Raw genomic sequence first — 16,372 nt, forward strand, 5'->3', positions numbered from 1 at the left:
TCACTCTCAGTCACTTCACCTCTGTGCAGCCAATTTAAAATACTTGTTTGAATATTCAAATACATTCAGTACCAGTCATGCTCACATGTCCAATGGTTTCACTGGGACTGTGTGTCATGACCTCCTTTGATAAAGAAGAACAGAGTGTGACTGAGTGCTGGAGAGGAGAGACATCAGAGTGCAGAATAAGAAGTAAGTGAAGAGTTTGTTGTGTCATCTTTTTTTTTTTCTTTAGTGCTTGATGTTAATGATGCTGTCAGTTCAGTTATTTCATTTATCAGAGATTCTGATATTTCACTTGTTCAGTTTTCTTTATTATGGATGGAGGGTGAATATACAATAGAAACTTAACCCTTTCATGCATGAATAGTGACAGTGTCAATCTGGATTTCTTTTCTTAAGTATTTTTATTCATCTTTAGACATGAAAAAAAAGATTTTTGATCTTCGCTTTTTTAAAACATGTACTTTTCAAAAGAGTTTAACATCTCCACTTAGGTGGACAACTGGTTGACCAGTGTGCGGCAGGGTACGGGGTTACACATCAGTGTCCAATGTAGTGGTTTATGTTGAAGTATACCATCAATAGCTGACCACTGTAGTGACACTGTGCCTGAAAGGGTTAAACAGAAATATAAAAACGTCATAAATTAGCCTTGCAATCAATCGGACTATGTTAAAGTAGCTATATATAACATGTCCCGATTCACAAGTGATGTACCCTAAAAAAAAAACCTCAAAACTTGTAACGTGTAACTATTTATTTGCAAGAGTATTCATGGAAAACTCAAAACCTCCACATTTCATGTTTTCATGTGCTCTCTTTTTATATCATTTGCAAGTTGTTTGCATGTTTCCCTCCATCCTATATGTTACTCCATTTCCTGGAAACAGATTCAATTCTGTAATCTTGATAAAGTAATATTGTAATATTGTAATATTGATTATTTTTGGCACTAGACAAATGAAAAATGTATCTAAAATAAGGGTTAATGGAATTGAAATTGAAAGAGTGTACGAAAATAAATTTCTTGGAGTGATAATTGATGATAAGCTGAGTTGGAAGTCTCATATAAACCATGTGAAAACAAAAATGTCAAAAACCATCGATATTCTCTGTAAAACAAAGCATGTCCTGAACAAAAAATCATTATACACACTTTATTGTACTCTGTTGCTTCCATATATGACTTACTGTCTGGAGATATGGGGTAATGCATATAAAACGAACACTCTTCATATTTTCAAGTTACAAAAAAGAGCTATAAGAATTATAAATCAATCAAACTATATAGAACCAACTAACATTTGTTTATTAATCTGAATACCCTGAAATTTTATGATTTAGTTGAATATAAAATGGCACAGATAATGTGTAAAGCACAAAATAACTTGCTTTGCCCCAGTACTCAGAAGCTGTTCAAAGTCAGAGAGAGTCAATGTGACTTAAGAGGAACAGATTTCTTTAAAAAAAAAAAACAAGATGAGGACAAATATAAAGCAGAGATGTGTTTCTGTTAGAGGAGTTAACCTGTGGAATAGTTATGACAGTGATTTAAAAAGGTGTAGTTCATTTTCCTTGTTTAAAAATATGTTTAAAAATAGAGTATTAGAAAAATATATAAATCAAGAATGAAAAGAGCAAAAAAAAAAAAAAAAAAAACCTCTTGATTCTTTTGCTTTGATGTAGTTACTTATCTAAGGTGGAAAGTTTTTTTTGTTTGTTTGTTTGTTTGTTTGTTTTATTATTTGCTTCGAGCCCTGTGTACAGGAGCTGCATGCAAAAAGATATTTTGTGAAAAGGGTTGGCGTAATAAGCAAATGCTTCAGCCAGTACCTTTTGATTAGCCTTGTCTCGTGCTTTCTTGCTTTGTGGTAGATCTATGTTCTGTTTTCACTGAGATATTTGAATGCTAATCAATAAAAATCAAAATTAAATTTTTTTTTTTTTTAAAAACAGTATACTTATAATCGTGACCAAACATTTAACAGTACAATGTTAAAAACATCAACAAAGTCAAATGCAAGGAATCCATGTACGTAGATCTGCACTGATACCCAAGCCTGCAATGGAGCATGAAGGAGAGACGCGTAACTAAAGCCAAATGGGACCAGACGTCACCTGGCTTAATGGGGTCCGTGTCCTGGTTCACAAACATGTCAGATTTTGGGATATTCTAGAGATATTCTTATTAATAAATACATTAAATATAAAATAGAATTCAAACATTTTTTAAAAACATCAATGTCGTGTTTTCAATAAAACATCCGTAGTAGTTAGCAAGCTTCTTTATTTTAACGTGGCTCACATCCATGTACTTAAACATAACCTGCCGCTGCTTCTACGACACAGTATATATCACAATTTGGTTAGACAGCCCCCTAGTGGTGAAGCTGAACTACCCACATAACTCCTATCAACACATCCCCTTTTCTTTAGATGTTATCTGCTGAACAACACTATGGAAACATACCTAACATTGCATAGCTTGAATAACATCACAAACACTTGTGACAGTGTAAACTACGGAACACACAATAATGCAGAAAGTTCCTTTTTGATATATGCATATATATCTAGCTATATATGTATACACCAACATATACATATATATATATGCTTAAAGGTTTAGTCTATCAGGTGGCTTGATAGAGCGTGCTGATCTTCTGACAATGGGTGACTGGTCTCTTTGCTCCACACTGTCCTTCACGGGTGTTGTTGGTTCAGGTGGTGTGTTGTTGTCATCACACTGTCCTTCCGATGGTCCCATTGTCTTTTGAGTGTACAGTAAACTCCTCCGATTTCTCCTTAATATCAGTCCATCTTCAGTTTTCACATTGTACGATCTTGGGTTTACCTCCTCCAGTACAGTTGCTCTCTTTTCCCAGATGTTTGCATCTTCCACTCTGACTGCTTCATTGGGTGCGAGTGGTTTTAGACTTTTTGAGGACTTGTCAAAGTTGACCTTTTGTCTCTTCTGCAACTGTTTCATTTTGTCTCTCACTTGTTTATGTTTCCTGGTTGTTGTGTAAGGAAGAGTGGTCCGTAGTTTTCTTCCCATTAATATTTCTGCTGGTGACTTGCCATGCTCCAGTGGTGATGCTCTGTAGCTCAGTAGTGCCAAATAAGGATCTGCCTTACCATCTTGTGCTTTCTTTAGTAACTGTTTCACAATGTGCACACCTTTCTCTGCTTTCCCATTGGACTGTGGATGCAGGGGGCTTGAGGTCACATGTTTAAAGTCATATTCCTGAGCAAATAGTTGGAATTCTCTACAACTATAGCAAGGTCCATTGTCACTATGAACAATCTGTGGTATCCCATGTCTAGCAAATATTGATTTCATGTGCGTTATGACACAAGTAGCTGACATGTTGGACAATAATGCCATCTCTGGATAGTTTGACAAGTAATCAATAACCAGCAGGTAGTTTTTTCCTCCTAGGTGGAAAATGTCTGTTCCGACTTTCTGCCATGGTTCCTCCGGTATGTCTGTTATGGTCAGAGGCTCTTTTGGTTGTTTTGCCTGGTGTTTGATACACGTATCACAAGTGGAAACCATTTGCTCAATGTCTGCATTTATACCTGGCCAATAGACTGCTGTTCTGGCTCTCCGTTTGCATTTCTCTATGCCTAGATGTCCCTCATGCAGTCTTTTCAGGATGTCTCCTCTCAGTGAGTGTGGAATTACTACTCTGTTTTGTCTTAGCAGAAGTCCATTCACAACACTTAGTTCTGCTCTTATGTTGTAGTATGTTTTGCATTCACCTCTTGGCCATTTCCCATTCAACAGTGTTATAACTCTTTGCAGACTAGAGTCCTTTTGTGTTTCAGCCTTGATCTGATGTGATTTTCTGTCTGACACAGGAAGTGACTCTGCTACCAGGTTTACATGTATATTTACATCCATCTCTGTGGAGCTTTGCTCTTTGTTTGGGGTTGTGGCCCTAGAGAGTGCATCTGCTAACACAATGTGTTTACCTGGTGTGTAGATCAAGTTGAAATCATAGCGCTGTAGTTTCATCATCAATCTTTGAATGCGTGGAGACATTTCACTTAAGTTTTTCTTGATTATGGCTATCAATGGCTTGTGGTCAGTCTCTGCCACAAATGTTGGCAAACCATAGACATAGGTGTGGAACTTTTCAAATCCAAAAACAAGCCCCAATGTCTCTTTTTCTATTTGGGCGTAGCGAGATTCTGTCTCTGTCATTGCTCTTGAGGCATATGCCACTGGCCTCCAGTGGTCTCCATAAGCCTGCAACAACACTGCGCCGATCCCGGCCTTCGATGCATCTGTTGACACTTTTGTTTTTCTTTTTGGATCAAAATACGCCAAAACTGGCTCTGTTGTAAGTGTCTTTTTCAGTTGTTGCCACTCGTTTTCCAGTTCTTCATTCCATCTGAACTCGCAGCTATTGTGTAGAAGCTGTCTCAGGTGCACTGTTTTGGCCGCCAGGCTTGGGATGAATTTTCCAATAAAGTTAACCATTCCCAGGATTCTCAACACACCTTTTTTATCTTCAGGACGTGGCATTTCCAGTATAGCTCGTAGCTTTTCCTTGTCCGGCTCGATGCCTTCAGCTGTCAGCTTGTCACCGAGAAAGGTAATGTCACCCACGCCAAACTGACATTTTACTCTGGTACAGTTTAAGTCCATAACGTTTCACCCTTTCCAAAACCTTTACTAGTCTCTCATTGTGCTGCTGTAGTGTGGATCCCCACAAAATGATGTCGTCCATATAAACTCTGACTCCCTCGATTCCTTCGATCATATGCTCCATGGTCCTGTGGAATATCTCAGGAGCTGAAGAAATTCCAAAAGGCATTCTCAAGAAGCAGTAACGCCCAAATGGCGTGTTGAACGTGCAGTATTTTGTACTGTCCTCATGAAGTTTGAGTTGCCAAAATCCTTGGGATGCATCTAGTTTGCTAAAAAATTTTGCACCAGCCATTTCACTTGTTATTTCTTCTCTTGTAGGTATCTGGTAATGCTCTCTTTGTATGTTAGCATTTAAGTCTTTCGGATCCATGCAGACTCTAAGAGCGCCGGTTGGTTTTTTAATGCACACCATGGAGTTAACCCATTCAGTAGGTTCTTCAACTTTTCTTATGACTTCCAGTGCCTCCATCCGCTCTAGTTCCTCTTTAAGCTTGTCTTTAAGAGCAGCTGGAACACGTCGAGGTGCATGAACCACAGGCTGAGCTCCTTCTTTCAGCTTTATCTTGTAGGTGAAGGGTAAGACTCCAAACCCCTTGAATATGTCTGGGTACAGATCCACGATTTCTTTCACACTTTTGGGCTCAGAGCTGTTTATACTGTATACCCGTCTGACTAGGCCGAGTCTCTCACATGCTTTATCTCCCAACAGAGATTCATGTCCCTCTGGCACAATGATAAACATCAGACTGTGATATTTTCCTTTTACTTGTACCCGGAGCCGGCATTTACCTTTGGTTTTGATTGGTTCTCCATTATATGCTATGCTTGGAGTAAACTGTTATTTTGGAATATGTGTGGTTTCGTTTTCATCGCTTTCACATCCAGCTCATTCACCAGATTAGCCTTGGCTCCTGTGTCCAGTTTGAAAGTTACCAGGGCTCCGTTCACTGGTAACATCTCTGTCCATTTGTCCTGCTTCACTGTACTGACTGCAGGTTGGTCCATGGGTGTATCTTGCTGCATTACCATTCCCACAAAAAACGTGTCACTGAGAGCAGTTTCTTCTACTGTGTGTACTCTTTCTTTTTGTTTATTCTTTGAAAAACATTGCTTGGCAAAATGGTTTTGTCCATTGCATTTTTTGCATATTTTACCATAAGCTGGGCATTGTTTCCTTCCATGTTTTGTGCCACATCTTTTGCACAAGAAAGTGTCTTTTGATTCTTTCTGTTCTTTTTTGTACGTGCGCCCTGCCTGCCGTGTATTAACTGCAGCTACAGCTGTGCTTTCCGTGTCTGTTTCCCTCGGCGACCCGCTGAAGGTTTTTGCATGTTGTATGGCGAGCTCGCTGGCATGACATACTTTCACAGCACTTGCTAAAGTCAGATCCGCCTCTCTCTGAAGCCTCTCTCTTATCTTTATATCTTTTATTCCAAATACGATCTGATCTCTTATCATAGATTCTTGCAGCTGTCCAAAATTGCATGTTCTTGCCTTTAACTTGAGGTCAGTCAGAAACGTATCAAAACTCTCTGAAGGTTGTTGTATACGTGACCGAAAGACGTACCTCTCAAATGTTTCATTCTTTTTGGGCGAACAGTGTTCATCAAACTTTCTCACTACTTCGCCAAACTTTTCTTTGTCTTCTGCAGTTGCGAACACAAACGTGTTATATACTTCCACCGCTTGTGGACCTGCTACGGTAAGAAGCAGTGCAATCTTCCGTGTATCAGGCTTACTATCTAGGCCGACAACTTGCAGGTATAGCATAAACCGCTGTTTAAAAGTTCGCCACTCACAGTCCACATTTCCGTTCCAGTTGACGGCATCTGGTGGCTTAACACTGTCCATGATGACCTGCTTTACTGGTTCACTCCTGGTACCATGTCGTGTTTTCAATAAAACATCCGTAGTAGTTAGCAAGCTTCTTTATTTTAACGTGGCTCACATCCATGTACGTAAACGTAACCTGCCGCTGCTTCTACGACACAGTATATATCACAATTTGGTTAGACAGCCCCCCAGTGGTGAAGCTGAACTACCCACATAACTTCTATCAACACAATCAATACAAGATAAACATGAGTAAAAGAATTTTAAATGAATGATAAATATCTCAAACTGGGTCAAACACCAAGCAGAAGACGTGGATCTTTAGACTGGATTTAAGAATTGGCAGTGAAGAGACCTCTCTAATGTGAAATGGGAACAAATTTCAAAACTTGGGACCCGCTACGGCAAAAGTCCGTCTGAGCCTCCGCTGTGTCCTCGACACATCCAGGAGCAGTCGGTTAGTTGATGTGAGTGGAAAAGCAAGTGCAGCTCAGAGAGGGAAGGTTGGGGAAGACCATTTAAGCACTTTACTGTTTCTTTGGCTTTCTGTCTCAGCTGAAAGAAGACAAAGGTGTATAAAGCTGACTTTAATTGCAATTGTTGTATTTGGGTTTTTTCTACTTCATTCTGCTTTTACAGAGTAATTATTTAGTGTCTGTGGCTGAACTTCAACACACAATGGCAGAAAAACCCTTGATAGACTGGGACAGTGGTCTCTTGGATTGCTTTGAGGATGCGAGTACTTGTAAGATGAACTCTAAGATCTTTTTCTTGTCATTTCTGGGGTCTTAGGCACTTCAGACATGTTAACACTTTGGTGATGTATTTCTGTTTTTCAGGCTGCTATGGTTTCTGGTGTGGCCCCTGCCTCGCCTGCACCGTTGCTGGAAGGTTTGGAGAGAACAACTGTCTCCCTTTGTGTGATACATGTTGTTGTGTTGTGTCGGCAGTCTTTGGCCTTCCAATTTTTCCACCTCCTGCAGTCTTGTCTTTAAGGGCTGCCATGCGAAACAGATATGGCATCAAGGTATGAAGCAGTGACAGTGAGACAATGTCATGAAGCAGAAAAGGAGAAATAAATAAATAATGGTTTTACCGTCTCTCTGCAGGGCTCTCTCTGTAAGGATATTGCAATTTCCTGTTGCTGCTGCACGTGCTCCTGGTGTCAGATGCATCGTGAGTTAAAGCATCGTAAGCAAGCCCCCACTGTGGTCAACATACAGAATAACAACATTGTGAACATGCAGCCTGTTCCAGTCATGCAGACACCCATGATGATGCCTGTACAATCAGTGCCAGCTGCTTATATGGCTCAACCAGCAGTCACTGTGATCACACAGTGACGCAATCCGAGTTTGTGTTGATGTTTCTATCAGTGAAATGAGGCAATGAAGTCATTTTGAATTGAGAGTATGGTTAAATATTTCTATCAGCTTAGATGCATGAGTCGCCTTTTTAGATTAGTCACTGCATAGCTTCAGTAATAATACAGAGGATTGAATTTTAGTCTTAATTTTTCTGCTAATGAGAAAAACATAGTTGCATGTAGAGAGCTAAACGTGGTGATAGATCTGCTCTGATGTTAAAACTGATGTAAAGTGTTTTTTCATCAATAAAAATATGAAATCCAAGACATTTATGATCATTTTGCAATCCTACTTTAGATTCACCAAACTCTGCCTCAGATCAGTTTACAGTTTACTGAGATTGATGAAGACCTGATGTGCTCTTCACAGCTTTCATGACACAAAGATCAAACAGGAGTCCTGCAGTGGCTTTTTTCATTTTTTATTTCACTCCTCATTAATTTGTCTTTCTTAAAATGTGTCATTGTGTGTGCTGTGTGGCAGGAGGAAGGACCCAAATGCAGGACTATCAGTAGGAAAAATTAAACTCAAAGCACGAAGCTCTAACTGGAAAACCGGTAACAGAGAACTAAGATGTTACCACAAGCACAGAGGCGAAAACACAACACGGTGAGGGTACGATACAACAACTAACAGAGAGAAACACTTAAATACTCAAGCAGGACAGCGAGAGAATGGGGAACAGGTGGTGACACAGCCGGGACAAATAATGAGATGACGAGGAAGCAAAATCAGACACACTGCACACAGGACATGGACTATCAAAATAAAACAGGAAGCACATGACAGGCACAGAAACAGAACATGGAGCACAGAGACAACAGTAACTAACAGTGACAGGAGGTGAACAACACAGAGACTCAAACACAGGCTGAGGTGACGCAACTCATATGGCTCCTAAATACCGGCCCCTAATTATTTGAGATCAATAATTACGTCATACTTACCATGTAGGAGACATTGATAGACATAATCAATGCTTTATCAAACATTTAAGGATAAAATTTTATTCAAAAATAAACACATCCACATTAATTCAAGTAGCCATTTGATAAAGTATATATAATCCTCATGACTCTTCTGCTTCTTCTAAAAGAGACACTTTAATGATCGGCCCGTCCAAACAACCAGTCTTTGTTTTAATACGAAGCTGACATACAGTCCTTTACCATCAGAAATTGCTTCCACAACGCTTCCAGGCACCCAAGAGTTACGAGGCGCAGAATCATCGACAACGATAACCACATCCCCCGAAATGACCATCCATCCATCCATCTTCTTCCACTTTATCCAGGGCCGGGTTGCGGGGGCAGCAGCCTAAGCAGAGAAGCCCAGACCTCCCTCTCTCCAGCCACCTCCTCTAGCTTTTCCGGGGGAACACCAAGGCCAGCCGAGAGAAATAATCTCTCCAGCGTGTCCTGGGTCTGCCCCGGGGCCTCCTCTCGGTGGGACATGCCCGGTACGCCTCACCCAGGAGGCGCCCCGGAGGCATCCTTGTCAGATACCCGAACCACCTCATCTGACTCCTTTCGATGTGGAGGAGCAGCGCTTCTACTCTGAGCCCCTCCCGGATGCCTGAACCTCTCACCCTGAGAAGTTCAGGAATGACGTTCCGTCCAATTCTCTGCCTTTTCTGACGCGCTTGAACCTGGGGCAGGGACTCTTTAACCCAGCGCCTCCAGAACAGGTCAGACATGTACTGTACTTGTCTCCATCAACGTTGTCCATATAAATCCTCCTAAAACACTCCTGGTGGCATCAATGGCTTGGTCTTAAGCAGCAACAGATGGTTAGGAGTCAAATCAGCAGGATTACATGATGTATTAACATATCTCCACTGAGAAGGTTCGGACACTAAGTATCTCTGTCACCCGGTTTGCTACAAATACTTTAAACCTTGAAATTTCATTTCTAATATATTGCAAAAAGCAAAAAGTAACTGACTGTGCCATAACCCTCCTCGCTTGCATCTGCAAAGTGATGTAACTGAGCAGAAGCAACATCTCCAAAGTTAGGTTTAAAAAAAAAAGGTCAACCTTAAAATCTGCAAGAAGGCAAAGATCATTCAGCCAAACTGTCCATTCTTGTCCAACAGTAACTGGCAACACATCATCCCAGCCACAACGATTTCTGCACAGTTTCTGAAGGATCAACTCAGCAGGCAACACAACAGGTGCCAAAAACCCCAAAGGGTCATAGATCGAGCTCACAAGGGACAATATCCCTCTCCTTGTGAGAGGTTTGTTTTTAAGTGTTCCTGCTGAGGTATGCCAGCGAGTACTGCTCTTCTGTTGCTAATCCATTTGGTGAGCTTAAAGCCTCCTTTAGCACAAAGAGCAACAAGTTCTTGATGGAGCAACACTCCCTCTGCTTCAGACCCAACAGAGGTAAGGCAATCATCCACATAAAAATTATGTAGAACATTATTGACAACTTCAAGTCTGAACTAATCTCTGTTATCCTCTGCACATTTCCTCAAGGCAAAACTCGCACAACTTTGAGGTGAGGTGGCTCCTCAGGTGTACTTTCATTCTGTATTTCACCAGATCCTGACTATGATCTCCGTCTGGCCTCCACAGAAACCTTAACAGATCTGCGTCTTCTCTTTGTACTCTGACCTGATAAAACATAGATTCAATATCTGCCATTCGCACAACAGGCTCTTTACGGAACGCACTTATTACCCCAACTAGCAATCTAGTAAGAACTGGGCCTTACAGAAGCTGTCCATTCAGATACACTCCATGAAATGAAGCACCATAATCAAAGACAACCCGCAACTACTTCTTCTGTGGGTGATGCACCTCATGATGTGGAATATACCACAACCCTCCATCACCGCGATCCAATTCTTCAGTAGGCACCTTCTCTGCATACCCTTTGGAAATAATACCAGTCATAACAGTGGTGTAACTGACATGAAATAAGCCATCCGTGATAAACTTCAGTTTAAGGCTCATAGCTCGCTGTTCTACAGCCTTCTTATTATTTGGCATTTTTACCTGATTGCACCTGAAAGGTAAACCAATGGTATAATGACCATCAACCAACTTAACAGTGTCGATCACTGACTTCATAAACTGCTGATCTCTAGACAAAGCAAACTGCTCATTCTGAATGCATTCTGGAAAATCAGCCTTCATTTGACGTTCCCACAGCTCATCCAAATGTGGCCATCGGGCAATATTGCATTGATGAACATTCATGCTTTTCTGTGTAAATAATTCAAGCAAGTCACAGTAGTGATCTAAATCCAAGCCCACTACTTCCATATCTGAAACAAGATAACTACTGACCATCTTCTCCTGACCCATTGTACGTAAAAGAATGCCAGTTTTCCTTCCTGAAAGTTTCAGCCAATTCATGAACCCTTCAGTACAAAATGAAGCTGAACTCCCAGGATCTAGAAAAGCGTAGGTTATCAGTGACTGATTATCCTTTCTTGGACTTCACTGTAACTGGTATTATGGACAGAGCACTATTTTGCCCACCGGCCGCAGTCACTTGCAATCTTCACTTGCCTTTTGACAAACTCAACAACATCACTAAAAACCACTTTAGAGTGAACCCTCTTCAACAGATCGGACGCAACATTTCCTGATTATCCCTGATTTTATAAAGCAAGCTTTTCATAACTGCTTGCATGTTAGCAGAGACATTAAACTCATGCAAGGACTCAACATCTCCCATTGCATTACAACATTGCCTTAATAAAAACCCATATTCCGGCAAAGCCTTCACATCCTCAGATTTTAAAGGAGGTCATTTACTGACCCTTTCATAGGCAGCAGCAATTTTCATCGAATTGCCAAAGTTTTCCAGGAGCAAAGATTTAGCTTTAGCATATCCATACTCAGCAGGCATATACTGACAGCTTCTCACCATTTCTCTTGGATGGCCTCTGGTGTATTGCTTGAGAAAATATAAACAATACTTAGCACTGTGAGCTTGACTCTCCACCATGTCTTCAAAAGCTCTCATAAAGGTTTGGTATTGCAACGAATCACCATCAAAAAACTGAATGTCACGCCTTGGTAGCAAAAACAGAGAATGTTGCTCAGCCAATAAAGCTGCGTTTCGCCTTGTGACCTTCATCAGGGTCACCCAGGATGACCCTGATGAAGGCCACAAGCCGAAACACGTTGGTCAGGCAATAAATCTTGGACACACAATTAACAGGAGCAATATCCCCCACTAATCTGCCTATTAAAACTAACTCACTCAGCCTAGTCTTCTGTGCATACTAGCAGTGGATATTTATGTACCATACTGTCAGCTGTGAGGAAGGCAAACTGTCTTAAACAAACTGCGGCGGTACTCCCGAGCCAATGGCTTCAGCCGCCTGATGCACAATAACTAGAAAGCAAATCAGTACAATGCCTAATGCAGCTGTACCGCTGAAACCTAACAAGGGAATAAAACTGAAGGAAATCTGTTGTGTGAAGCCACAGGCTTACTCTAAAGGCTGCGTGGACAACAGCAACAGCAAACCATAAAACTCCCACCAATAAAACTCATCTATATCAACCCGTTCTCACTCCCAAAGCGTAACATTTTACGCTAGGTGACAAATCGTCACCATATTACGTTTTCGGCTACCCACCACGTTCCTAAATGACGACCTCGGAAAAAGAGGAAATATGAGAACCGTCTGGACTGAACCTACACATGTTCGCTCTTTTTCTTCAAATCGCTTAGAAACACGCTATTTAACATCATTAAAGTCCTGGTTAAGGTCAGGAATAAGGTTATGGTCAGGGCTAGGGATAAGGTTAGGTTTAGGGCTGGAATACAGGGCTGGAACGTCTACTACCGCGGGAGCGTCATTGCACTGGATTCCAGCCATAACCCGCCGCGTACCATAAGAACGCCGAAGGTCTCCTTTCGCGTTCCTCAGGAACGCCGCGGGACGTGACAAAACGTCGACATGTTACGCCTCGGGAGTGAGAACGCTCTGTCTATATATAAAAAATCCAATAAAACCTAAAAAGTCTTCTGTTGACAAGATGTTGCAACTCCTCCAACCAACAGCCGCGGCAGGCGAAACATGAGGACACAGATGACATGCAACAATAAACACATGAGATGCACTTCTGTACTATTTGCTCCTTTAATTCCACATTGTACAGGGGGGGGGCATTTATATGAATACACCGTAATAACATGGGAATGGTTGGTGACATTAAAGTCCTGTTGTGGCACATTAGTATATATGAGGGGGCAAACTCCTCAAGATGGGTGGTGACCATGGTGGCCATTTAGAAGTCGGCCATCTTGGATACAACTTTTGTTTATTCAATAGGAAGAGGGCCATGTGACACATCAAACTTACTGGTAATGTCACAAGAAAAACAATGGTGTGCTTGGTTTCAACGTAACTTTATTCTTTCATGAGTTATTTACAAGTTTCTGACCACTTATAAAACGTGTTCAATGTGCTGCCCATTGTGTTGGATTGTCAATGCAACCCTCTTCTCCCACTCTTCACACACTGATAGCAACACCGCAGGAGAAATGCCAGCACAGGCATCCAGTATCCGTAGTTTCAGGTGCTGCACATCTCGTATCTTCACACCATAGACAATTGCCGTCAGATGACCCCAAAGATAAAAGTCTAAGGGGGTCAGATCGGGAGACCTTGGGGGCCATTCAACTGGCCCACGACGACCAATCCACTTTCCAGGAAACTGTTCATCTAGGAATGCTCGGACCTGGCACCCATAATGTGGTGGTCCACCATCTTGCTGGAAAAACTCAGGGAACGTGCCAGCTTCAGTGCATAAAGAGGGAAACACATCATCATGTAGCAATTTCAAATATCCAGTGGCCTTGAGGTTTCCATTGATGAAGAATGGACCCACTATCGTTGTACCCCATATACCACACCAAACCATCACTTTTGTTGGTCCAACAGTCTTGGAGGGATCCATCCAATGTGGGTTAGTGTCAGACCAATAGCGGTGGTTTTGTTTGTTAACTTCACCATTCACATAAAAGTTTGTCTCATCACTGAACAAAATCTTCTGCGTGAACTGAGGGTCCTGTTCCAATTTTTGTTTTGCCCATTCTGCAAATTCTGTGCACCGATCTGGGTCATCCTCGTTGAGATGCTGCAGTAGCTGGAGTTTGTAAGGCTGCCATTTGTGAGTAGCTAATATCCGCCGAAGGGATGTTCGACTAATGCCACTCTCCAGTGACATGCGGCGAGTGCTACGCTGTGGGCTCTTGCTGAATGAAGCTAGGACAGCCACTGATGTTTCTTCATTAGTGACAGTTTTCTTGCGTCCACATTTTGGCAAATCCAACACTGAACCAGTTTCACGAAACTTAGCAAGCAGTTTGCTAACTGTAGCATGGGAGACGGGTGGTCTCGTAGGGTGTCTTGCATTGAAATCTGCTGCAATGAAACGGTTACTGCGTTCACCAGATATCAACATAATTTTGATCCTCTCCTCACATGTTAACCTCTTCGACATGTCAATGGCTGTGAACAAAGAGAAACTTGTAAATAACTCATGAAAGAATAAAGTTACGTTGAAACCAAGCACACCATTGTTTTTCTTGTGACATTACCAATAAGTTTGATGTGTCACATGGCCCTCTTCCTAATGAAAAAACAAAAGTTGTATCCAAGATGGCCGACTTCTGAATGGCCACCATGGTCACCACCCATCTTGAGGAGTTTGCCCCCTCACATATACTAATGTGCCACAAACAGGACTTTAATATCACCAACCATTCCCATGTTATTACGGTGTATTCATATAAATGGCCCACCCTGTACTCTCCACTATATAAAATCAGTACGAGGTGTGTAAGACTGCAACTCTTTCCTGGTTGCAACACTGGATAGTCATGTGATTTCTAAAACAGAGATATTGAGCAAATGCAAAAAATCAAGCCTATGGACAGGATTTCTACTTACCCTCTGCTTGTTGGTAGGTAGATGACATTTTTGTCCCAAACCAGCACACTCATACTGCTGCATTTGTCTTAAAACCATACTTGTGTGCATATCTCAGAATGGATATAGTATAACTTCAAATAAAATAATGAAGCTTTGGGAATCTAAATGTAATCCTTCAAATGTACTAGTTTACAGTGTTATCATTTTAGTTGAACAAGGAAGTGATATCTGGAGAAACAAGGAAAAAGAATCCATGCAACAGACACCTACTCATAGTTTGGCACACCTTCTTTCAAACATGCAAACATCGTTGCTATGTAGACAAAGGCTCTGTTCATTTTAAATATCAGATTCACCCAAACACTGCATGAAAGTGAAGCTCTGCCCCACAAACTACTACAGTCTCTAAATGTATTATATTTGGGTGTTTGTGGGCATTCTCCACACACAACAAAAAACACTTTATTGACCGCGGTTAAAAGAGAGAAAGATGGTAAGCACACTGATGTAAACTAAACCCTAACACCTCTACTAGGAACAAGCATAACCACAGGTCAACTTTCCCATCTCTGTTTTCCCAAGAAAACTCAGCAAACTCTTCATAGCCACAGCTCTTGGCTCTCTTCCTCCATCACTTTCACTTTCCTGACTTTGTTGATCTATGACCACAAATAAGCACAAGAGTTACAAATTGCAGTAGTTTTCATGCTGAAACTCTCAATTTAAAAGTGTTTTTAACAAGCTGCTTTTAGTGATGATGACAGGCTTGACCTCGTAGCCTTCATCCTGAACCCAGAGTTCTCTCAGTGGTTACAAAGTTTTACTAAAAGGCTACAATCCAGCAGTCAGTTATACGTTTATTCAGTTATTCGTTCAGTCCCTTGCTCTTTTCACTCACATGTATTAGAGCATTGCTCTGCTCTGTTTACATCAAACCACTGGTTTCAGTAGTTCACTCTCAGTCACTTAACTTCTGTGCAGCCAATTTAAAATACTTGTTTGAATATTCAAATACATTCAGTACCAGTCATGCTCACATGTCCAATGGTTTCACTGGGACTGTGTGTCATGACCTCCTTTGATAAAGAAGAACAGAGTGTGACTGAGTGCTGGAGAGGAGAGACATCAGAGTGCAGAATAAGAAGTAAGTGAAGAGTTTGTTGTGTCATCTCTTTTTTTTCTTTAGTGCTTGATGTTAATGATGCTGCCAGTTCAGTTATTTCATTTATCAGAGATTCTGATATTTCACTTGTTCAGTTTTCTTTATTATGGATGGAGGGTGAATATACAATAGAAACTTAACCCTTTCATGCATGAATAGTGACAGTGTCAATCTGGATTTCTTTTTCTTAAGTATTTTTATTCATCTTTAGACATGAAAAAATAGATTTTTGATCTTCGCTTTTTTAAAACATGTACTTTTCAGAAGAGTTTAACATCTCCACTTAGGTGGACAACTGGTTGACCAGTGGGCGGCAGGGTACGGGGTTACACATCAGTGTCCAATGTAGTGGTTTATGTTGAAGTATACCATCAATAGCTGACCACTGTTGTGACACTGTGCCTGAAAGGGTTAAACAGAAATATAAAAACGTCAGAAAT

The 16,372-nt window shown here is 41.2% G+C and overlaps 1 long non-coding RNA gene across 1 annotated transcript; it reads left to right on the forward strand.

Annotated features, from left to right (window-relative positions):
- LOC309692567 lies at positions 1 to 7,718 on the forward strand. The gene is made up of 4 exons (XR_014272366.1): positions 1 to 192; positions 7,136 to 7,241; positions 7,336 to 7,523; positions 7,606 to 7,718. It is a non-coding gene; the product is annotated as an uncharacterized lncRNA (long non-coding RNA).
- Positions 7,719 to 16,372: the final 8,654 nt, after the last annotated feature.

The sequence above is a fragment of the Aulonocara stuartgranti genome, assembly GCF_965226115.1.
Source record: "Aulonocara stuartgranti genome assembly, chromosome: 17".
NCBI lineage: Eukaryota > Metazoa > Chordata > Actinopteri > Cichliformes > Cichlidae > Aulonocara > Aulonocara stuartgranti.